We start from the raw sequence: 24914 nt of genomic DNA, 5'->3' as shown, positions 1-24914 counted from the left end.
CTCCTCCTCTCTCTCTCTCTCTCTCTCTCTCTTCCCCCCCTCCCCAAAAAAAAGGGGAATGCAGCCGATGGTCATCTGGGACAATAGCGACTTTTTACTTACTTGTAACTGACTGGGCAGTAAGTTGAAATGAAAATCGCTTATTGTCACGAGTAGGCTTCAATGAAGTTACTGTGAAAAGCCCCTAGTCGCCACATTCCGGCGGCTGTCCGGGGAGGCTGGTACGGGAATTTAACCGTGCTGCTGGCCTGCTTGGTCTGCTTTAAAAGCCAGCGATTTAGCCTGGTGAGCTAAACCAGCCCCTCAACAGTTGATGTGTTTAATCGTTATTTGTGTTCACAGGTCTCAACTCTCCAATGACTGTTCTTGACAAAGTGTGGGGATTGCCAGCTTTTCTTGTTGCCAAAATTCTACCGGGACAGACAGGAACAGGTAGCTGAGGAAGGACTGGATGGAGTCAGCTTATCTTTAACATATGAGGGGCTTTTCCGTGGACAAGAACATCGGGTAAGTAAGAGGAACAGATAGAGTTTAGATGATTTATATACCATACAACTGACAATAATGACACAGGAAATTCTCAATGAAGAAAAACCGATCAAAGCCTTGCTGGAATAGAAACAGAACACTCCTACAGTGCAGAAGGAGGTCATTCGGCCCATCGGGTTTGCACCGACCGAAAGAGAACCCAACCTCGGCCCATTCCCATGACCCATCCCAAAACACCTCCTAACCTGAATATTCCTGAACACAAAGGGCCAATCTATCTTGGCCAATCCATCCAACCTGCACATCTTTGCACTGTGGGAGGAAACCCACACAGACACGGGGAGAAAGTGCAAAGGGGCAGCAGGGTAGCATGGTGGTTAGCATAAATGCTTCACAGCTCCAGGGTCCCAGGTTCGATTCCCGGCTGGGTCACTGTCTGTGTGGAGTCTGCACGTCCTCCCCCTGTGTGCGTGGGTTTCCTCCGGGTGCTCCGGTTTCCTCCCACAGTCCAAAGATGTGCGGGTTAGGTGGATTGGCCATGCTAAATTGCCCGTAGTGTCCTAATAAAAGTAAGGTTAAGGGGGGGTTGTTGGGTTACGGGTATAGGGTGGATACGTGGGTTTGAGTAGGGTGATCATGGCTCAGCACAACATTGAGGGCCGAAGGGCCTGTTCTGTGCTGTACTGTTCTATGTTCTATGTCCACACGGTCATCCCAGGTTGGAATTTTACCCGCGTTCCTGGGTGCTGTGAGGCTGTGAGATTGTTTTCTAATATCCTGACAGTCATCAGCTGCAATTATATTATAGTTATTAACTAATCTTAGCAATCATTCCACACACAACTAACCTAGATATAAACTGAGGAAACCCCCAGCGATGAGGAGCTTTCAGAACCATCGATACAAAATCACCTGTTCACCCTGAGCATGTGACACATCCCAGTCAGCCTGTTCCACACATCCCAGTGAGCCTGTTCCATACATTGATCCCTGTTCATCCTGACCATGTCACACATCTCAGTCAGCCTGTTCCACACATTGATCCCTGTTCACCCTGAACATGTTACACATCCCAGTCAGCCTGATCCACACATTTATTCCTGTTCATCCTGAACATTTTACACATCTCAGTCAGCCTGTTCCATACATTGATCCCTGTTCATCCTGACCACGTTAGACATCCCAGTCAGCCTGTTCCACACCGATTCCTGTTCATCCTGAGCATGTTACACATCCTAGTAAGCCTGTTCCATACATCCCAGTCAGCCTGTTCCATACATCCCAGTCAGCCTGTTACACACATTGATCCCTGTTCATCTGCAACATGTGTCACATCCCAGTCAGCCTGTTCCACACAATGATCCCTGTTCATACTAACCATGTTACACATCCCAGTCAGCCTGTTCCACACAATGATCCCTGTTCATCCTGACCATGTTACACATCCCAGTCAGCCTGTTCTGCACATTGATCCCTATTCATCCTGACCATGTTTCGCCTCCCAGTCAGCCTGTTCCACACATTGATCCCGACCATGTTTCACATCCCAGTCAGCCTGTTCCACACATTGATCCCTATTGATCCTGACCATGTTTCACATCCCAGTCTGCCTTTTCCACACATTGATCCCTGTTCATCCTGAGCATGTTACAAATCCAGCAGAGGGCAGCAGAGCAGAGCTACTGATCAGCTGTTCTGGGGAAATTTGCATACGTGCAGTGCCGTCAGCCTAATTTGAAGGTGGTTTGTGGAGGGGCTGTTGTCAAGTGACAGTTAAACCCGAAACACTTCGTCAGTGCCTCCCACCCTACCTCCTCCTCTAACCAACCCCCCCCCCCCTCCCCCCCCGGTCATTGGGAAGCGGGAGCAGGGCCTGTCGTGAAGGTGAGTGAGTGTCTTTAAATTTGCTTACCTTTCAGCGGGAGCGGGTTTGAGGGAATATCAGGTAAACTCTTCCTTTATTTTTCTTTTTCTTGTTTTTTTTTAAATCTAGAGGTGATGTCAGGGAAGGCAGTACAATGCTCCTCCTGCAGAATGTTTGAGGTGAGGGACACCGTCAGTGTCCCTGCTTATTTCATCTGTGGGAAGTGCACCCAACTAAAGCTACTCAAAAACCGTGTTAGGGACCTGGAGCTTGAGCTGGATGAACTTCGGATCATTCGGGAGGCAGAGGGGGTCATAGATAGGAACTTCAGGGAAGTAGTTACACCAAAGACTGGAGACAGATGGGTAACTGTAAGAGGGACTGGGAAGAAGCAGTCAGTGCAGGGGCCCCCTGCGGTCGTTCCCCTGAGTAACAAGTATACCGTTTTGGATCCTTGTGGGGGGGGGGACTTACCAGGAGTAAGCCATGGGGTAAGGGCCTCTGGCACGGAGTCTGTCCCTGTTGCTCAGAAGGGAAGGGGGGGGGGGGGGAAAGGAGTAGAACATTAGTAATTGGGGACTCAATAGTCAGGGGCACAGATAGGAGATTTTGTGGGAGCGAGAGAGACTCACGTTTGGTATGTTGCCTCCCAGGTGCAAGGGTACGTGATGTCTCGGATCATGTTTTCCGGGTCCTTAAGGGGGAGGGGGAGCAGCCCCAAGTCGTAGTCCACATTGGCACTAATGACATAGGTAGGAAAGGGGAAAAGGATGTCAGGCAGGCCTTTAGGGAGCTAGGATGGAAGCTCAGAGCGAGAACAAACAGAGTTGTTATCTCTGGGTTGTTGCCCGTGCCACGTGATTATGAGATGAGGAATAGGGAGAGAGAGCAATTAAACACGTGGCTACAGGGATGGTGCAGGCGGGAGGGATTCAGATTTCTAGATAACAGGGGCTCTTTCTGGGGAAGGTGGGACCTCTATAGACAGGATGGTCTACATCTGAACCTGAGGGTCACCAATATCCTGGGGGGGAGATTTGTTAGTACTCTTTGGGGGGGTTTCAACTAATTCAGCAGGGGCATGGGAACCTGGATTGTAGTTTTGGGGTACGGGAGATTGAGAGTATAGAGGTCAGGAGCACAGATTTGACTTTGCAGGAGGGTGCCAGTGTTCAGGTAGGTGGTTTGAAGTGTGTCTACTTCAATGCCAGGAGTATACGAAATAAGGTAGGGGAACTGGCAGTATGGGTTGGTACCTGGGACTTCGATGTTGTGGCCATTTCAGAGACATGGATAGAGCAGGGACAGGAATGGTTGTTGCCGATTCCGGGGTTTAGGTGTTTTAGTAAGCTCAGAAAAGGGGGCAAAAGAGGGGGAGGTGTGGCGCTGCTAGTCAAGGACAGTATCACGGTGGCGGAAAGGATGCTAGATGGGGACTCTTCTTCCGAGGTAGTATGGGCTGAGGTTAGAAACAGGAAAGGAGAGGTCACCCTGTTGGGAGTTTTCTATAGGCCACCTGATAGTTCTAGGGATGTAGAGGAAAGGATGGCGAAGATGATTCTGGAAAAGAGCAAAAGTAACAGGGTAGTTGTTATGGGAGACTTTAACTTTCCAAATATTGACTGGAAAAGATATAGTTCGAGTACATTAGATGGGTCGTTCTTTGTACAATGTGTGCAGGAGGGTTTCCTGACACAATATGTTGACAGGCCAACAAGAGACGTTGCCACATTGGATTTGGTTTTGGGTAATGAACCAGGCCAGGTGTTAGATCTGGAGGTAGGTGAGCACTTTGGAAACAGTGATCACAATTCGGTGACCTTCACGTTAGTGATGGAAAGGGATAAGTATACCCCGCAGGGCAAGAGTTATAGCTGGGCGAAGGGCAATTATGATGCCATTAGACATGACTTAGGATGTGTAGGTTGGAGAAGTAGGCTGCAATGGTTGGGCACACTGGATATGTGGAGCTTGTTCAAGGAACAGCTATTGCATGTTCTTGATAAGTACCTACCAGTCAGGCAGGGAGGAAAGGGTCGAGCGAGGGAACCATGGTTTACCAAAGAAGTGGAATCTCTTGTTAAGAGGAAGAAGGAGGCCAATGTGAAGATGAGGCGTGAAGTTTCAGTTGGGGCCCTTGATAGTTACAAGGAAGCGAGGAAGCATCTAAAGAGAGAGCTAAGACGAGCAAGGAGGGGACATGAGAAGTCGTTGGCAGGTAGGATCAAGGAAAACCCAAAAGCTTTCTATAGGTATGTCAGGAATAAAAGAATGACTAGGGTAAGAGTAGGGCCAGTCAAGGACAGTGGTGGGAAGTTGTGTGTGGAGGCTGAGGAGATAAGCGAGATACGAAATGAATACTTTTCGTCAGTATTCACTCAGGAAAAAGATAATATTGTGGAGGAGAATGCTGAGACCCAGGCTATTAGAATAGATGGCATTGAGGTGCGTAGGGAAGAATTGTTGGCAATTCTGGACAAGGTGAAAATAGATAAGTCCCCGGGGCCTGATGGGATTTATCCTAGGATTCTCTGGGAAGCCAGGGAAGAGATTGCTGAGCCTTTGGCTTTGATTTTAGGTCATCATTGGCTACAGGAATAGTGCCAGAGGACTGGAGGATAGCAAATGTGGTCCCTTTGTTCAAGAAGGGGAGTAGACATAACCCCGGTAACTATAGGCCGGTGACCATAACGTCTGTGGTGGGTAAAGTCTTGGAGAGTTTTATAAAAGATACGATTTATAATCATTTAGATAGGAATAATATGATTAGGGATAGTCAGCATGGTTTTGTGATGGGTAGGTCATGCCTCACAAACCTTATCGAGTTCTTTGAGAAGGTGACTGAACAGGTAGACGAGGGTAGAGCAGTTGTGGTGGTGTATATGGATTTCAGTAAAGCGTTTGATAAGGTTCCCCACGGTCGGCTATTGCAGAAAATACGGAGGCTGGGGATTGAGGGTGATTTAGAGATGTGGATCAGAAATTGGCTAGTTGAAAGAAGACAGAGAGTGGTAGTTGATGGGAAATGTTCAGAATGGAGTTCAGTTACGAGTGGCGTACCACAAGGATCTGTTCTGGGGCCGTTGCTGTTTGTCATTTTTATAAATGACCTAGAGGAGGGCGCAGATGGATGGGTGAGTAAATTTGCAGATGACACTAAAGTCGGTGGAGTTGTAGACAGTGCGGAAGGATGTTGCAGGTTACAGAGGGACATAGATAAGCTGCAGAGCTGGCTGAGAGGTGGCAAATGGAGTTTAATGTGGAGAAGTGTGAGGTGATTCACTTTGGAAAGAATAACAGGAATGCGGAATATTTGGCTAATGGTAAAATTCTTGGTAGTGTGGATGAGCAGAGGGATCTCGCTGTCCATGGACATAGATCCCTGAAAGTTGCCACCCGGGTTGATAGGGTTGTGAATAAGGCCAATGGTGTGTTGGCCTTTATTGGTAGAGGGATTGAGTTCCGTAGCCATGAGGTCATGTTGCAGTTGTACAAAACTCTAGTCCGGCCGCATTTGGAGTATCGCGTACAGTCCTGGTCGCCTCATTATAGGAAGAATGTGGAAGTTTTGGAACGGGTGCAGAGGAGATTTACCAGGATGTTGCCTGGTATGGAGGGAAAATCTTATGAGGAAAAGCTCATGAACTTGAGGTTGTTTTCGTTAGAGAGAAGAAGGTTAAGAGGTGACTTAATAGAGGCATACAAAATGATCAGAGGGTTAGATAGGGTGGACAGCGAAAGCCTTCTCCAGCGGATGGAGGTGGCTTGCACGAGGGGACAGAGCCTTAAATTGAGGGGTAATAGATATAGGACAGACGTCAGAGGTAGGTTTTTTACGCAAAGAGTGGTGAGGCCGTGGAATACCCTACCTGTAACAGTCGTGAACTCGCCAACATTGAGGGCATTTAAAAGTTTATTGGATAAGCATATGGATGATAAGGGCATAGTGTAGGTTAGATGGCCATTAGTCTTTTTCCATGTCGGTGCAACATCGAGGGCCGAAGGGCCTGTACTGCGCTGTATTGTTCTATGTTACACATCCCAGTCAGCCTGTTACACACATTGATCGCTGTTCATCCTGACCATGTTACACATCCCAGTCAGCCTGTACCACACAACGATCCCTGTTCATCCTGACCATATTTCACATCCCAGTCAGCCTGTTCCACAAATTGATCCATGTTTATTCTGAGCGTGTTACATATCCCAGTCAGCCTTTTCCACACACTGATCCCTGTTCATCCTGACCATGTTACACATCCCAGTCAGCCTGTTGCCTACATTGATCCCTGTTCATCCTGACCATGTTAAAAATCCCATTCAGCCTGTTCCACACAACGATCCCGGTACATCCTGACCATGTTATACATCCGAGTCAGCCTGTTCCACACATTGATCCCTGTTCATCCTGACCATGTTACACATCCCTGTCAGCCTGTTCCACACATTGATCCCTGTTCATCCTGACCATGTTATACATCCCAGTCAGCCTGTTCCACACGTTGATCCCTATTCATCCTTAGCCATGTTTCACATCCCATTCAGCCTGTTCCGCACATTGATCCCTATTCATCCTGACCATGTTTCACCTCCCAGTCAGCCTGTTCCACACATTGATCCATATTGATCCTGACCATGTTTCACATCCCAGTCAGCCTGTTCCACACATTGATCCCTATTGATCCTGACCATGTTTCACATCCCAGTCTGCGTTTTCCACACATTGATCCCTGTTCATCCTGAGCATGTTACACATCCTTGTAAGCCTGTTCCACACATCCCAGTCAGCCTGTTCCACACATCCCAGTCAGCCTGTTCCACACACTGATCCCTGTTGACTCTGAGCATGTTACACATCCCAGTCAGCCTGTTCCACACATTGACCCCTGTTCATCCGGCACTGGGCTTAATCGCTGGCTTTTAAAGCAGACCAAGACAGGCCAGCATAACGGTTCAATTCCCGTACCAGCCGCCCCGGACAGGCGCCAGAATGTGGCGACTAGGGGATTTTCACAGTAACTTCATTTGAAGCCTATGTATGACAATAAGCGATTTTGATTTGATTTATTTTCCCAGTCGGCCAGTTCCACACCCTGATCATCCTGAGCATGTTACACATCCCAGTCAGCCAGTTCCACACATTCGTCTCTGTTCATCCTGACCATGTTACACATCCCAGTCAGCTCTATTCCACACATTGATCCCTGTTCATCCTGACCATGTTTCACATCCCATTCAGCCTGTACCAGACAGTGAACCCTGTTCATACTCAGCGTGTTACACATCCCAGTCAGCCTGTTCCTCAAATTGATCCATCTTTATCCTGAGCATGTTACATATCCCAGTCAACCTATTCCACACACTGATCCCTGTTCAACCTGACCATGTTACACATCCCAGTCAGCCTGTTGCCTACATTGATCCCTGTTCTTCCTGACCATGTTACACATCCCAGTCAACCTGTTCCACACAAGGATCCCTGTTCATCCTGACCATGTTAGAAATCCCAGTCAGCCTGTTCCACACATTGATCCCCGTTCATCCTGACCATGTGACACTTCCCAGTCAGCCTGATCCACACATTGATCCCTATTCATCCTTTAGCCATGTTACACATCCCAGTCAGCCTGTTCCACACATTGATCCCGATTGTTCCAGACCATGTTTCACCTCCCAGTCAGCCTGTTCCACACACTGATCCCGATTGATCCTGACCCTGTTTCACATCCCAGTCAGTCTGTTCCACACATTGATCCCGACCATGTTTCACATCCCTGTCTGCCTTTTCCACACATTGATCCCTGTTCATCCTTACCATGTTAAACATCCCATTCAGCCGGTTCCACACAATGATCCCTGTTCATTCTGACCATGTTACACATCCCAGTCAGCCTGTTCCACACAATGATCCCTTTTTATCCTGTGAATGTTACCCATCCCAGTCAGCCTGTTCCAAACAATGATCCCTGTTTATCCTGTGAGTATTACCCTTCCCAGTCAGCCTGTTCCACACACTGATCCCTGTTCACTCTGAGCATGTTACACATCCCAGTCAGCCTGTTGCCTACATTGATCTCTGTTCATCTTGTGCATGTTACACATCCCACTCAGCCTGTTACACATATTGTTTCCTGTTCATCCTGACCATGTTACACATCCCAGTCAGCCTATTCCACACATTGATCCCTGCTCATCCTGAGCATTTTACACATCCCAGTCAGCCTGTACCAGACAGTGATCCCTGTTCATCCTTGGCATGTTACACATCCCAGTCAGCCTGTTTCACACATTAATCCCTGGTCATCCTGACAATGTTTCACATCCCAGTCAGCCTGTTCTCCACATTGATCACTGTTCATCCTTAGCCATGTTACACATCCCAGTCAGCCTGTTACACACAATGATCCGAATAAGCCTGTTACACATATTGTTTCCTGTTCATCCTGACCATGTTACACATCCCAGTCAGCCTATTCCACACATTGATCCCTGTTCATTCTGACCATGTTACACATCCCACTCAGCCTATTCCACACACTGATCCCTGTTCATCCTGACCATGTTACACATCCCAGTCAGCCAGTTACAGACATTGATACCTGTTCATCCTGAGCATGTTAAACATCCGAGTCAGCCGGTTTCACACATTGATCCCTGTTCATCATGAGCAAAGTACACCGTCTCAGTCAGCCTGTTCCACACATTGATCGCTGTTTATCCTGACCATGTTACATATCTCACTCAGCCTCTTCCACACACTGATCCCTGTTCATCCTGACCGTGTTACACATCCCAGTCAGACTGTTCCACACATTGTTCCCCGTTCATCCTTAGCCATGTTACACATCCCAGCCAGCCTGTTCCATACATTGATCCCTATTCATCCGGAGAATGTTTCACATCCAAGTCAGCCTGTTGCCCACATTGATCCCTGTTCATCCTGGCCATGTTACACATCCCAGTCAGCCTGTTCCACGCATTGACCCCTGTTCATCCGGCATTGGGCTAAATCGCTGGCTTTAAAAGTAGACCAAGACAGGCCAGCAGCACGGTTGAATTCCCGTACCAGCCGCCCCGGACAGGCGCCAGAATGTGGCGATTAGGGGATTTTCACAGTAACTTCATTTGAATCCTACGTATGGCAATAAGCGATTTTGATTTCATTTCATTTCCCAGTCAGCCAGTTCCACACCCTGATCATCCTGAGCATGTTACACATCCCAGTCAGCCAGTTCCACACCCTGATCATCCTGAGCATGTTACACATCCCAGTTAGCCAGTTCCACTCATTGATCTCTGTTCATCTTGTGCATGTTTCACCTCCCAGTCAGCCTGTTCCACACATTGATCCCTATTGATCCTGACCATGTTTCACATCCCAGTCTGCCTTTTCCACACATTGATCCCTGTTCATCCTGAGCATGTTACACATCCCAGTCAGCCTGTTCTACACTGATTCCTGTTCATCCTGAGCATGTTACACATCCTAGTAAGCCTGTTCCATACATCCCAGTCAGCCTGTTCCACACATCCCAGTCAGCCTGTTCCACACAATGATCCCTGTTCATCCTGTGAGTGTTACACATCCCAGTCAGCCTGTTCCACACAATGATCCCTGATTATCCTGACCATGTTACACATCCCAGTCAGCCAGTTCCACACATTCGTCTCTGTTCATCTTGTGCATGTTACACATCCCACTCAGCCTGATACACCCATTGTTCCCTGTTCATCCTGACCATGTTTCACCTCCCAGTCAGCCTGTTCCACACATTGATCCCGATTGATCCTGACCATGTTTCACATCCCAGTGAGTCTGTTCCACACATTGATCCGGATTGATCCTGACCATGTTTCACATCCCAGTCTGCCTTTTCCACACATTTATCCCTGTTCATCCTGAGCATGTTACACATCCCAGTCAGCCTGTTCCACACCGATTCCTGCTCATTCTCAGCATGTTAGACATCCTAGTAAGCCTGTTCCATACATCTCAGTCAGCCTGTTCCATACATCCCAGTCAGCCTGATCCACACATCCCAGTCAGCCTGTTCCACACAATGATCCCTGTTCATCCTGTGAGTGTTACACATCCCAGTCAGCCTGTTCCACACCATGATCCCTGATTATCCTGACCATGTTACACATCCCAGTCAGCCAGTTCCACACATTAGCTTCTGTTCATCTTGTGCATGTTACACATCCCACTCAGCCTGATACACCCATTGTTCCCTGTTCATCCTGACCGTTTCACCTCCCAGTCAGCCTGTTCCACACATTGATCGCGATTGATCCTGACCATGTTTCACCTCCCAGTCAGCCTATTCCACACATTGATCCCGATTGATCCAGACCATGTTTCACATCCCAGTGAGTCTGTTCCACACATTGATCCGGATTGACCCTGACCATGTTTCACATCCAAGTCTGCCTTTTCCACACATTGATCCCTGTTCATCCTGAGCATGTTACACATCCCAGTCAGCCTGTTCCACACCGATTCCTGTTCATCCTCAGCATGTTAGACATCCTAGTAAGCCTGTTCCATACATCCCAGTCAGCCTGATCCACACATCCCAGTCAGCCTGTTCCACGCAATGATCCCTGTTCATCCTTACTATTTTACACATCCCATTCAGCCGGTTCCACACAATGATCCCTGTTCATCGTTACCATGTTACTCATCCCTTTCTGCCTGTTCCACACAATGATCCCTGTTCATACTAACTATGATGCACATCCCAGTCAGCCTGTTCCACACAATGATCCCTGTTCATCCTGACCATGTTACACATCCCTGTCAGCCTGTTCCACACAATGATCCCTTTTTATCCTGTGAATGTTACCCATCCCAGTCAGCCTGTTCCACTCAATGATCCCTGTTCATCCTGTGAGTATTACCCATCCCAGTCATCCTGTTGCCTACATTGATCCCTGTTCATCCTGACCATGTTACACATCCCAGTCAGCCTGTTCCACGCATTGACCCCTGTTCATCCGGCACTGGGCTAAATCGCTGGCTTTTAAAGCAGACCAAGACAGGCCAGCAGCACGGTTGAATTCCCGTACCAGCCGCCCCGGACAGGCGCCACAATGTGGCGACTAGGGGATTTTCACATTAACTTCATTTGAATCCAACGTATGGCAATAAACGATTTTGATTTCATTTCATTTCCCAGTCAGCCAGATCCACACCCTGATCATCCTGAGCATGTTACACATCCCAGTCAGCCAGTTCCACACCCTGATCATCCTGAGCATGTTACACATCCCAGTCAGCCAGTTCCACACATTGATCTCTGTTCATCTTGTGCATGTTACACATCACACTCAGCCTGTTACACATATTGTTCCCTGTTCATCCTGGCCATGTTACAATCCCAGTCAGCCTATTCCACACATTGATCCCTGCTCATCCTGAGCATGTTACACATCCCAGTCAGCCTGTTCCACACATTGATCCCTGTTCATCCTGACCATGTTTCACATCCCAGTCTGCCTGTTACACACATTGATCGCTGTTCATTCCTTAGCCATGTTACACATCCCAGTCAGCCTGTTACACACATTGATCGCTGTTCATCCTGACCATGTTACACATCCCAGTCAGCCTGTTCCCCACATTGATCACTGTTCATCCGTAGCCATGTTACACATCCCATTCAGCCTGTTCCACACAATGATCCGAGTAAGCCTGTTCCACACACTGATCCCGGTTCATCCTGACAATGTGACACATCCCATTCAGCCGGTTCCACACAATGATCCCTGTTATCCTGACCATGTTACACATCCCACTCAGCCTATTCCACACATTGATCCCTGCTCATCCTGACCATGTTTCACGTCCCAGTCAGCCTGTTCCACACATTGATCACTGTTCATCCTTAGCCATGTTACACATCCCAGTCAGCCTGTTACACACATTGATCGCTGTTCATCCTGACCATGTTACACATCCCAGTCAGCCTGTTCCCCACATTGATCACTGTTCATCCGTAGCCATGTTACACATCCCATTCAGCCTGTTCCACACAATGATCCGAGTAAGCCTGTTCCACACACTGATCCCTGTTCATCCTGACAATGTGACACATCCCATTCAGCCGGTTCCACACAATGATCCCTGTTTATCCTGACCATGTTACACATCCCACTCAGCCTATTCCACACACTGATCCCTGTTCATCCTGAGCATGTTACACATCCCAGTCAGCCTGTTCCCTACATTGATCACTGTTCATCCGTAGCCATGTTACACATCCCATTCAGCCTGTTCCACACAATGATCCGAGTAAGCCTGTTCCACACACTGATCCCTGTTCATCCTGACAATGTGACACATCCCATTCAGCCGGTTCCACACAATGATCCCTGTTCATACTAACCATGTTACACATCCCAGTCAGCCTGTTCCACACAATGATCCCTGTTTATCCTTACCATGTTACTCATCCCATTCTGCCTGTTCCACACAATGATCCCTGTTCATCCTTACCATGTTACTCATCCCAGTCAGCCTGTTCCACACATTGATCACTGTTCATCCTGACCATGTTACACATCCCAGTCAGCCTGTTCCACACATTGATCCCTGTTCATCATTAGCCATGTTACACATCCCAGTCAGCCTGTTCCGCACATTGATCCCTATTCATCCTGACCATGTTTCACCTCCCAGTCAGCCTGCTCCACACATTGATCCCTATTGATCTGACCATGTTTCCCATCCCAGTCTGCCTTTTCCACACATTGATCCCTGTTCATCCTGAGCATGTTACACATCCCAGTCAGCCTGTTCCACACTGTTTCCTGTTCATCCTGAGCATGTTACACATCCAAGTAAGCCTGTTCCATACATCCCAGTCAGCCTGTTCCACACATCCCAGTCAGCCTGTTCCACACAATGATCCCTGTTCATCCTGTGAGTGTTACACATCCCAGTCAGCCTGTTCCATACAATGATCCCTGATTATCCTGACCATGTTACACATCCCAGTCAGCCAGTTCCATACATTCGTCTCTGTTCATCTTGTGCATGACATCCCACTCAGCCTGATACACATATTGTTCCCTGTTCATCCTGACCATGTTTCACCTCCCAGTCAGCCTGTTCCACACATTGATCCCGATTGATCCAGACCATGTTTCACCTCCCAGTCAGCCTGTTCCACACATTGATCCCGATTGATCCTGACCATGTTTTACCTCCCAGTCAGCCTGTTCCACACATTGATCCCGATTGATCCTGACCATGTTTCACATCCCAGTGAGTCTGTTCCACACATTGATCCGGATTGATCCTGACCATGTTACACATCCCAGTCAGCCTGTTCCACGCATTGACCCCTGTTCATCCGGCACTGTGCTAAATCGCTGGCTTTTAAAGCAGACCAAGACAGGCCAGCAGCACTGTTGAATTCCCGTACCAGCCGCCCCGGACAGGCGCCAGAATGTGGCGACTACGGGATTTTCACAGTAACTTCATTTGAATCCTACGTATGGCAATAAGCGATTTTGATTTCATTTCATTTCCCAGTCAGCCAGCTCCACGCCCTGATCATCCTGAGTATGTTACACATCCCAGTCAGCCAGTTCCACACCCTGATCATCCTGAGCATGTTACACATCCCAGTCAGCCAGTTCCACTCATTGATCTCTGTTCATCTTGTGCATGTTACACATCCCACTCAGCCTGTTACACACATTGTTCCCTGTTCATCTTGTGCATGTTACACATCCCAGTCAGCCTATTCCACACATTGATCCCGATTGATCCAGACCATGTTTCACATCCCAGTGAGTCTGTTCCACACATTGATCCGGATTGACCCTGACCATGTTTCACATCCAAGTCTGCCTTTTCCACACATTGATCCCTGTTCATCCTGAGCATGTTACACACCCCAGTCAGCCTGTTCCACACCGATTCCTGTTCATCCTCAGCATGTTAGACATCCTAGTAAGCCTGTTCCATACATCCCAGTCAGCCTGATCCACACATCCCAGTCAGCCTGTTCCACGCAATGATCCCTGTTCATCCTTACTATTTTACACATCCCATTCAGCCGGTTCCACACAATGATCCCTGTTCATCGTTACCATGTTACTCATCCCTTTCTGCCTGTTCCACACAATGATCCCTGTTCATACTAACTATGATGCACATCCCAGTCAGCCTGTTCCACACATTGATCCCTGTTCATCCTGACCATGTTACACATCCCAGTCAGCCTGTTCCACACAATGATCCTTTTTTATCCCGTGAATGTTACCCATCCCAGTCAGCCTGTTCCACTCAATGATCTCTGTTTATCCTGTGAGTATTACCCATCCCAGTCAGCCTGTTGCCTACATTGATCCCTGTTCATCCTGACCATGTTACACATCCCAGTCTGCCTGTTCCACGCATTGACCCCTGTTCATCCGGCATTGGGCTAAATCGCTGGCTTTAAAATCAGACCAAGACAGGCCAGCAGCACGGTTGAATTCCCGTACCAGCCGCCCCGGACAGGCGCCACAATGTGGCGACTAGGGGATTTTCACATTAACTTCATTTGAATCCAACGTATGGCAATAAACGATTTTGATTTCATTTCATTTCCCAGTCAGCCAGATCCACACCCTGATCATCCTGAGCATGTTACACATCCCAGTCAGCCAGTTCCACACCCTGATCATCCTGAGCATGTTACACATCCCAGTCAGCCAGTTCCACACATTGATCTCTGTTCATCTTGTGCATGTTACACATCCCACTCAGCCTGTTACACATATTGTTCCCTGTTCATCCTGGCCATGTTACAATCCCAGTCAGCCTATTCCACACATTGATCCCTGCTCATCCTGAGCATGTTACACATCCCAGTCAGCCTGTTTCACACATTAATCCCTGGTCATCCTGACCATGTTTCACGTCCCAGTCAGCCTGTTCCACACATTGATCACTGTTCATCCTTAGCCATGTTACACATCCCAGTCAGCCTGTTACACACATTGATCGCTGTTCATCCTGACCATGTTACACATCCCAGTCAGCCTGTTCCCCACATTGATCACTGTTCATCCGTAGCCATGTTACACATCCCATTCAGCCTGTTCCACACAATGATCCGAGTAAGCCTGTTCCACACACTGATCCCGGTTCATCCTGACAATGTGACACATCCCATTCAGCCGGTTCCACACAATGATCCCTGTTTATCCTGACCATGTTACACATCCCACTCAGCCTATTCCACACATTGATCCCTGCTCATCCTGACCATGTTTCACGTCCCAGTCAGCCTGTTCCACACATTGATCACTGTTCATCCTTAGCCATGTTACACATCCCAGTCAGCCTGTTACACACATTGATCGCTGTTCATCCTGACCATGTTACACATCCCAGTCAGCCTGTTCCCCACATTGATCACTGTTCATCCGTAGCCATGTTACACATCCCATTCAGCCTGTTCCACACAATGATCCGAGTAAGCCTGTTCCACACACTGATCCCGGTTCATCCTGACAATGTGACACATCCCATTCAGCCGGTTCCACACAATGATCCCTGTTTATCCTGACCATGTTACACATCCCACTCAGCCTATTCCACACATTGATCCCTGCTCATCCTGAGCATGTTACACATCCCAGTCAGTCTGTTTCACACATTAATCCCTGGTCATCCTGACCATGTTTCACGTCCCAGTCAGCCTGTTCCACACATTGATCACTGTTCATCCTTAGCCATGTTACACATCCCAGTCAGCCTGTTACACACATTGATCGCTGTTCATCCTGACCATGTTACACATCCCAGTCAGCCTGTTCCCCACATTGATCCCTATTGATCTGACCATGTTTCCCATCCCAGTCTGCCTTTTCCACACATTGATCCCTGTTCATCCTGAGCATGTTACACATCCCAGTCAGCCTGTTCCACACTGTTTCCTGTTCATCCTGAGCATGTTACACATCCAAGTAAGCCTGTTCCATACATCCCAGTCAGCCTGTTCCACACATCCCAGTCAGCCTGTTCCACACAATGATCCCTGTTCATCCTGTGAGTGTTACACATCCCAGTCAGCCTGTTCCATACAATGATCCCTGATTATCCTGACCATGTTACACATCCCAGTCAGCCAGTTCCATACATTCGTCTCTGTTCATCTTGTGCATGACATCCCACTCAGCCTGATACACATATTGTTCCCTGTTCATCCTGACCATGTTTCACCTCCCAGTCAGCCTGTTCCACACATTGATCCCGATTGATCCAGACCATGTTTCACCTCCCAGTCAGCCTGTTCCACACATTGATCCCGATTGATCCTGACCATGTTTTACCTCCCAGTCAGCCTGTTCCACACATTGATCCCGATTGATCCTGACCATGTTTCACATCCCAGTGAGTCTGTTCCACACATTGATCCGGATTGATCCTGACCATGTTACACATCCCAGTCAGCCTGTTCCACGCATTGACCCCTGTTCATCCGGCACTGTGCTAAATCGCTGGCTTTTAAAGCAGACCAAGACAGGCCAGCAGCACTGTTGAATTCCCGTACCAGCCGCCCCGGACAGGCGCCAGAATGTGGCGACTACGGGATTTTCACAGTAACTTCATTTGAATCCTACGTATGGCAATAAGCGATTTTGATTTCATTTCATTTCCCAGTCAGCCAGCTCCACGCCCTGATCATCCTGAGTATGTTACACATCCCAGTCAGCCAGTTCCACACCCTGATCATCCTGAGCATGTTACACATCCCAGTCAGCCAGTTCCACTCATTGATCTCTGTTCATCTTGTGCATGTTACACATCCCACTCAGCCTGTTACACACATTGTTCCCTGTTCATCTTGTGCATGTTACACATCCCAGTCAGCCTATTCCACACATTATTCCCTGGTCATCGTGACCATGTTTCACATCCCAGTGAGTCTGTTCCACACATTGATCCGGATTGATCCTGACCATGTTTCACATCCGAGTCTGCCTTTTCCACACATTGATCCCTGTTCATCCTGAGCCATGTTACACATCCCAGTCAGCCTGTTCCGCACCGATTCCTGTTCATCCTCAGCATGTTAGACATCCTAGTAAGCCTGTTCCATACATCCCAGTCAGCCTGATCCACACATCCCAGTCAGCCTATTCCACGCAATGATCCCTGTTCATCCTTACTATGTTACACATCCCATTCAGCCGGTTCCACACAATGATCCCTGTTCATCCTGACCATGTTACTCATCCCATTCGGCCTGTTCCACACAATGATCCCTGTTCATACTAACCATGTTACACTTCCCAGTCAGCCTATTCCACACATTGATCCCTGCTCATCCTGAGCATGTTACACATCCCAGTCAGTCTGTTTCACACATTAATCCCTGGTCATCCTGACCATGTTTCACGTCCCAGTCAGCCTGTTCCACACATTGATCACTGTTCATCCTTAGCCATGTTACACATCCCAGTCAGCCTGTTACACACATTGATCGCTGTTCATCCTGACCATGTTACACATCCCAGTCAGCCTGTTCCCCACATTGATCACTGTTCATCCGTAGCCATGTTACACATCCCATTCAGCCTGTTCCACACAATGATCCGAGTAAGCCTGTTCCACACACTGATCCCTGTTCATCCTGACAATGTGACACATCCCATTCAGCCGGTTCCACACAATGATCCCTGTTTATCCTGACCATGTTACACATCCCACTCAGCCTATTCCACACACTGATCCCTGTTCATCCTGAGCATGTTACACATCCCAGTCAGCCTGTTCCCTACATTGATCACTGTTCATCCGTAGCCATGTTACACATCCCATTCAGCCTGTTCCACACAATGATCCGAGTAAGCCTGTTCCACACACTGATCCCTGTTCATCCTGACAATGTGACACATCCCATTCAGCCGGTTCCACACAATGATCCCTGTTCATACTAACCATGTTACACATCCCAGTCAGCCTGTTCCACACAATGATCCCTGTTTATCCTTACCATGTTACTCATCCCATTCTGCCTGTTCCACACAATGATCCCTGTTCATCCTTACCATGTTACTCATCCCAGTCAGCCTGTTCCACACATTGATCACTGTTCATCCTGACCATGTTACACATCCCAGTCAGCCTGTTCCACACATTGATCCCTGTTCATCATTAGCCATGTTACACATCCCAGTCAGCCTGTTCCGCACATTGATCCCTATTCATCCTGACCATGTTTCACCTCCCAGTCAGCCTGCTCCACACATTGATCCCTATTGATCTGACCATGTTTCCCATCCCAGTCTGCCTTTTCCACACATTGATCCCTGTTCATCCTGAGCATGTTACACATCCCAGTCAGCCTGTTCCACACTGTTTCCTGTTTATCCTGAGCATGTTACACATCCAAGTAAGCCTGTTCCATACATCCCAGTCAGCCTGTTCCACACATCCCAGTCAGCCTGTTCCACACAATGATCCCTGTTCATCCTGTGAGTGTTACACATCCCAGTCAGCCTGTTCCATACAATGATCCCTGATTATCCTGACCATGTTACACATCCCAGTCAGCCAGTTCCATACATTCGTCTCTGTTCATCTTGTGCATGACATCCCACTCAGCCTGATACACATATTGTTCCCTGTTCATCCTGACCATGTTTCACCTCCCAGTCAGCCCGTTCAACACATTGATCCCGATTGATCCAGACCATGTTTCACCTCCCAGTCAGCCTGTTCCACACATTGATCCCGATTGATCCTGACCATGTTTCACCTCCCAGTCAGCCTGTTCCACACATTGATCCCGATTGATCCTGACCATGTTTCACATCCCAGTGAGTCTGTTCCACACATTGATCCGGATTGATCCTGACCATGTTACACATCCCAGTCAGCCTGTTCCACGCATTGACCCCTGTTCATCCGGCACTGTGCTAAATCGCTGGCTTTTAAAGCAGACCAAGACAGGCCAGCAGCACTGTTGAATTCCCGTACCAGCCGCCCCGGACAGGCGCCAGAATGTGGCGACTACGGGATTTTCACAGTAACTTCATTTGAATCCTACGTATGGCAATAAGCGATTTTGATTTCATTTCATTTCCCAGTCAGCCAGCTCCACGCCCTGATCATCCTGAGTATGTTACACATCCCAGTCAGCCAGTTCCACACCCTGATCATCCTGAGCATGTTACACATCCCAGTCAGCCAGTTCCACTCATTGATCTCTGTTCATCTTGTGCATGTTACACATCCCACTCAGCCTGTTACACACATTGTTCCCTGTTCATCTTGTGCATGTTACACATCCCAGTCAGCCTATTCCACACATTGATCCCGATTGATCCAGACCATGTTTCACATCCCAGTGAGTCTGTTCCACACATTGATCCGGATTGACCCTGACCATGTTTCACATCCAAGTCTGCCTTTTCCACACATTGATCCCTGTTCATCCTGAGCATGTTACACATCCCAGTCAGCCTGTTCCACACCGATTCCTGTTCATCCTCAGCATGTTAGACATCCTAGTAAGCCTGTTCCATACATCCCAGTCAGCCTGATCCACACATCCCAGTCAGCCTGTTCCACGCAATGATCCCTGTTCATCCTTACTATTTTACACATCCCATTCAGCCGGTTCCACACAATGATCCCTGTTCATCGTTACCATGTTACTCATCCCTTTCTGCCTGTTCCACACAATGATCCCTGTTCATACTAACTATGATGCACATCCCAGTCAGCCTGTTCCACACAATGATCCCTGTTCATCCTGACCATGTTACACATCCCTGTCAGCCTGTTCCACACAATGATCCCTTTTTATCCTGTGAATGTTACCCATCCCAGTCAGCCTGTTCCACTCAATGATCCCTGTTCATCCTGTGAGTATTACCCATCCCAGTCATCCTGTTGCCTACATTGATCCCTGTTCATCCTGACCATGTTACACATCCCAGTCAGCCTGTTCCACGCATTGACCCCTGTTCATCCGGCACTGGGCTAAATCGCTGGCTTTTAAAGCAGACCAAGACAGGCCAGCAGCACGGTTGAATTCCCGTACCAGCCGCCCCGGACAGGCGCCACAATGTGGCGACTAGGGGATTTTCACATTAACTTCATTTGAATCCAACGTATGGCAATAAACGATTTTGATTTCATTTCATTTCCCAGTCAGCCAGATCCACACCCTGATCATCCTGAGCATGTTACACATCCCAGTCAGCCAGTTCCACACCCTGATCATCCTGAGCATGTTACACATCCCAGTCAGCCAGTTCCACACATTGATCTCTGTTCATCTTGTGCATGTTACACATCACACTCAGCCTGTTACACATATTGTTCCCTGTTCATCCTGGCCATGTTACAATCCCAGTCAGCCTATTCCACACATTGATCCCTGCTCATCCTGAGCATGTTACACATCCCAGTCAGCCTGTTTCACACATTAATCCCTGGTCATCCTGACCATGTTTCACGTCCCAGTCAGCCTGTTCCACACATTGATCACTGTTCATCCTTAGCCATGTTACACATCCCAGTCAGCCTGTTACACACATTGATCGCTGTTCATCCTGACCATGTTACACATCCCAGTCAGCCTGTTCCCCACATTGATCACTGTTCATCCGTAGCCATGTTACACATCCCATTCAGCCTGTTCCACACAATGATCCGAGTAAGCCTGTTCCACACACTGATCCCGGTTCATCCTGACAATGTGACACATCCCATTCAGCCGGTTCCACACAATGATCCCTGTTTATCCTGACCATGTTACACATCCCACTCAGCCTATTCCACACATTGATCCCTGCTCATCCTGAGCATGTTACACATCCCAGTCAGTCCTGTTCACACATTAATCCCTGGTCATCCTGACCATGTTTCACGTCCCAGTCAGCCTGTTCCACACATTGATCACTGTTCATCCTTAGCCATGTTACACATCCCAGTCAGCCTGTTACACACATTGATCGCTGTTCAACCTGACCATGTTACACATCCCAGTCAGCCTGTTCCCCACATTGATCACTGTTCATCCGTAGCCATGTTACACATCCCATTCAGCCTGTTCCACACAATGATCCGAGTAAGCCTGTTCCACACACTGATCCCTGTTCATCCTGACAATGTGACACATCCCATTCAGCCGGTTCCACACAATGATCCCTGTTTATCCTGACCATGTTACACATCCCACTCAGCCTATTCCACACACTGATCCCTGTTCATCCTGAGCATGTTACACATCCCAGTCAGCCTGTTCCCTACATTGATCACTGTTCATCCGTAGCCATGTTACACATCCCATTCAGCCTGTTCCACACAATGATCCGAGTAAGCCTATTCCACACACTGATCCCTGTTCATCCTGACAATGTGACACATCCCATTCAGCCGGTTCCACACAATGATCCCTGTTCATACTAACCATGTTACACATCCCAGTCAGCCTGTTCCACACAATGATCCCTGTTTATCCTTACCATGTTACTCATCCCATTCTGCCTGTTCCACACAATGATCCCTGTTCATCCTTACCATGTTACTCATCCCAGTCAGCCTGTTCCACACATTGATCACTGTTCATCCTGACCATGTTACACATCCCAGTCAGCCTGTTCCACACATTGATCCCTGTTCATCCTTAGCCATGTTACACATCCCAGTCAGCCTGTTCCGCACATTGATCCCTATTCATCCTGACCATGTTTCACCTCCCAGTCAGCCTGCTCCACACATTGATCCCTATTGATCTGACCATGTTTCCCATCCCAGTCTGCCTTTTCCACACATTGATCCCTGTTCATCCTGAGCATGTTACACATCCCAGTCAGCCTGTTCCACACTGTTTCCTGTTCATCCTGAGCATGTTACACATCCCAGTCAGCCTGTTCCATACAATGATCCCTGATTATCCTGACCATGTTACACATCCCAGTCAGCCAGTTCCATACATTCGTCTCTGTTCATCTTGTGCATGACATCCCACTCAGCCTGATACACATATTGTTCCCTGTTCATCCTGACCATGTTTCACCTCCCAGTCAGCCTGTTCCACACATTGATCCCGATTGATCCAGACCATGTTTCACCTCCCAGTCAGCCTGTTCCACACATTGATCCCGATTGATCCTGACCATGTTTTACCTCCCAGTCAGCCTGTTCCACACATTGATCCCGATTGATCCTGACCATGTTTCACATCCCAGTGAGTCTGTTCCACACATTGATCCGGATTGATCCTGACCATGTTACACATCCCAGTCAGCCTGTTCCACGCATTGACCCCTGTTCATCCGGCACTGTGCTAAATCGCTGGCTTTTAAAGCAGACCAAGACAGGCCAGCAGCACTGTTGAATTCCCGTACCAGCCGCCCCGGACAGGCGCCAGAATGTGGCGACTACGGGATTTTCACAGTAACTTCATTTGAATCCTACGTATGGCAATAAGCGATTTTGATTTCATTTCATTTCCCAGTCAGCCAGCTCCACGCCCTGATCATCCTGAGTATGTTACACATCCCAGTCAGCCAGTTCCACACCCTGATCATCCTGAGCATGTTACACATCCCAGTCAGCCAGTTCCACTCATTGATCTCTGTTCATCTTGTGCATGTTACACATCCCACTCAGCCTGTTACACACATTGTTCCCTGTTCATCTTGTGCATGTTACACATCCCAGTCAGCCTATTCCACACATTATTCCCTGGTCATCGTGACCATGTTTCACATCCCAGTGAGTCTGTTCCACACATTGATCCGGATTGATCCTGACCATGTTTCACATCCGAGTCTGCCTTTTCCACACATTGATCCCTGTTCATCCTGAGCCATGTTACACATCCCAGTCAGCCTGTTCCGCACCGATTCCTGTTCATCCTCAGCATGTTAGACATCCTAGTAAGCCTGTTCCATACATCCCAGTCAGCCTGATCCACACATCCCAGTCAGCCTATTCCACGCAATGATCCCTGTTCATCCTTACTATGTTACACATCCCATTCAGCCGGTTCCACACAATGATCCCTGTTCATCCTGACCATGTTACTCATCCCATTCGGCCTGTTCCACACAATGATCCCTGTTCATACTAACCATGTTACACTTCCCAGTCAGGCTGTTCCACACAATGATCCCTGTTCATCCTGACCATGTTACACATCCCAGTCAGCCTGTTCCAAACAATGATCCCATTTTATCCAGTGAATGTTCACCATCCCAGTCAGCCTGTTCCACTCAATGAACCCTGTTCATCCTGTGAGTATTACCCATCCCAGTCAGCCTGTTGCCTACATTGACCCCTGTTCATCCTGACTATGTTACACATCCCAGTCAGCCTGTTCCACACATTGACGCCTGTTTATCCGGCACTGGGCTAAATCGCTGGCTTTTAAAGCAGACCAAGACAGGCCAGCAGCACGGTTGAATTCCTGTACCAGCCGCCCCGGACAGGCATCAGAATGTGGCGACTAGGGGATTTTCACAGTAACTTCATTTGAATCCTACGTATGGCAATAAGCGATTTTGATTTCATTTCATTTCCCAGTCAGCCAGTTCCACACCCTGATCATCCTGAGCATGTTACACATCCCAGTCAGCCAGTTCCACACCCTGATCATCCTGAGCATGTTACACATCCCAGTCAGCCAGTTCCACTCATTGATCTCTGTTCATCTTGTGCATGTTACACATCCCACTCAGCCTGTTACACACATTGTTCCCTGTTCATCTTGTGCATGTTACACATCCCAGTCAGCCTATTCCACACATTGATCCCGATTGATCCAGACCATGTTTCACATCCCAGTGAGTCTGTTCCACACATTGATCCGGATTGACCCTGACCATGTTTCACATCCAAGTCTGCCTTTTCCACGCATTGATCCCTGTTCATCCTGAGCATGTTACACATCCCAGTCAGCCTGTTCCACACCGATTCCTGTTCATCCTCAGCATGTTAGACATCCTAGTAAGCCTGTTCCATACATCCCAGTCAGCCTGATCCACACATCCCAGTCAGCCTGTTCCACGCAATGATCCCTGTTCATCCTTACTATTTTACACATCCCATTCAGCCGGTTCCACACAATGATCCCTGTTCATCGTTACCATGTTACTCATCCCTTTCTGCCTGTTCCACACAATGATCCCTGTTCATACTAACTATGATGCACATCCCAGTCAGCCTGTTCCACACAATGATCCCTGTTCATCCTGACCATGTTACACATCCCTGTCAGCCTGTTCCACACAATGATCCCTTTTTATCCTGTGAATGTTACCCATCCCAGTCAGCCTGTTCCACTCAATGATCCCTGTTCATCCTGTGAGTATTACCCATCCCAGTCATCCTGTTGCCTACATTGATCCCTGTTCATCCTGACCATGTTACACATCCCAGTCAGCCTGTTCCACGCATTGACCCCTGTTCATCCGGCACTGGGCTAAATCGCTGGCTTTTAAAGCAGACCAAGACAGGCCAGCAGCACGGTTGAATTCCCGTACCAGCCGCCCCGGACAGGCGCCACAATGTGGCGACTAGGGGATTTTCACATTA

The 24914-nt window shown here is 48.3% G+C and overlaps 1 long non-coding RNA gene across 2 annotated transcripts in view; it reads left to right on the top strand.

The window, feature by feature from the left end:
* LOC119960713 overlaps window positions 1–24914 on the top strand; it is a 41474-nt gene that overhangs the window by 3103 nt on the left and 13457 nt on the right. For both annotated transcript variants that reach the window (XR_005459498.1, XR_005459497.1), the window contains exon 2: window positions 343–507. This is a non-coding gene — a long non-coding RNA (uncharacterized LOC119960713). The remainder of the gene's footprint in view (window positions 1–342; window positions 508–24914) is intronic.

Source organism: Scyliorhinus canicula, unplaced genomic scaffold, assembly GCF_902713615.1.
Source record: "Scyliorhinus canicula unplaced genomic scaffold, sScyCan1.1, whole genome shotgun sequence".
In the NCBI taxonomy this organism is placed as follows: domain Eukaryota; kingdom Metazoa; phylum Chordata; class Chondrichthyes; order Carcharhiniformes; family Scyliorhinidae; genus Scyliorhinus; species Scyliorhinus canicula.
Note: the sequence above shows the minus strand (reverse complement) of the source record. Positions and strands in the feature narration are given on the sequence as shown.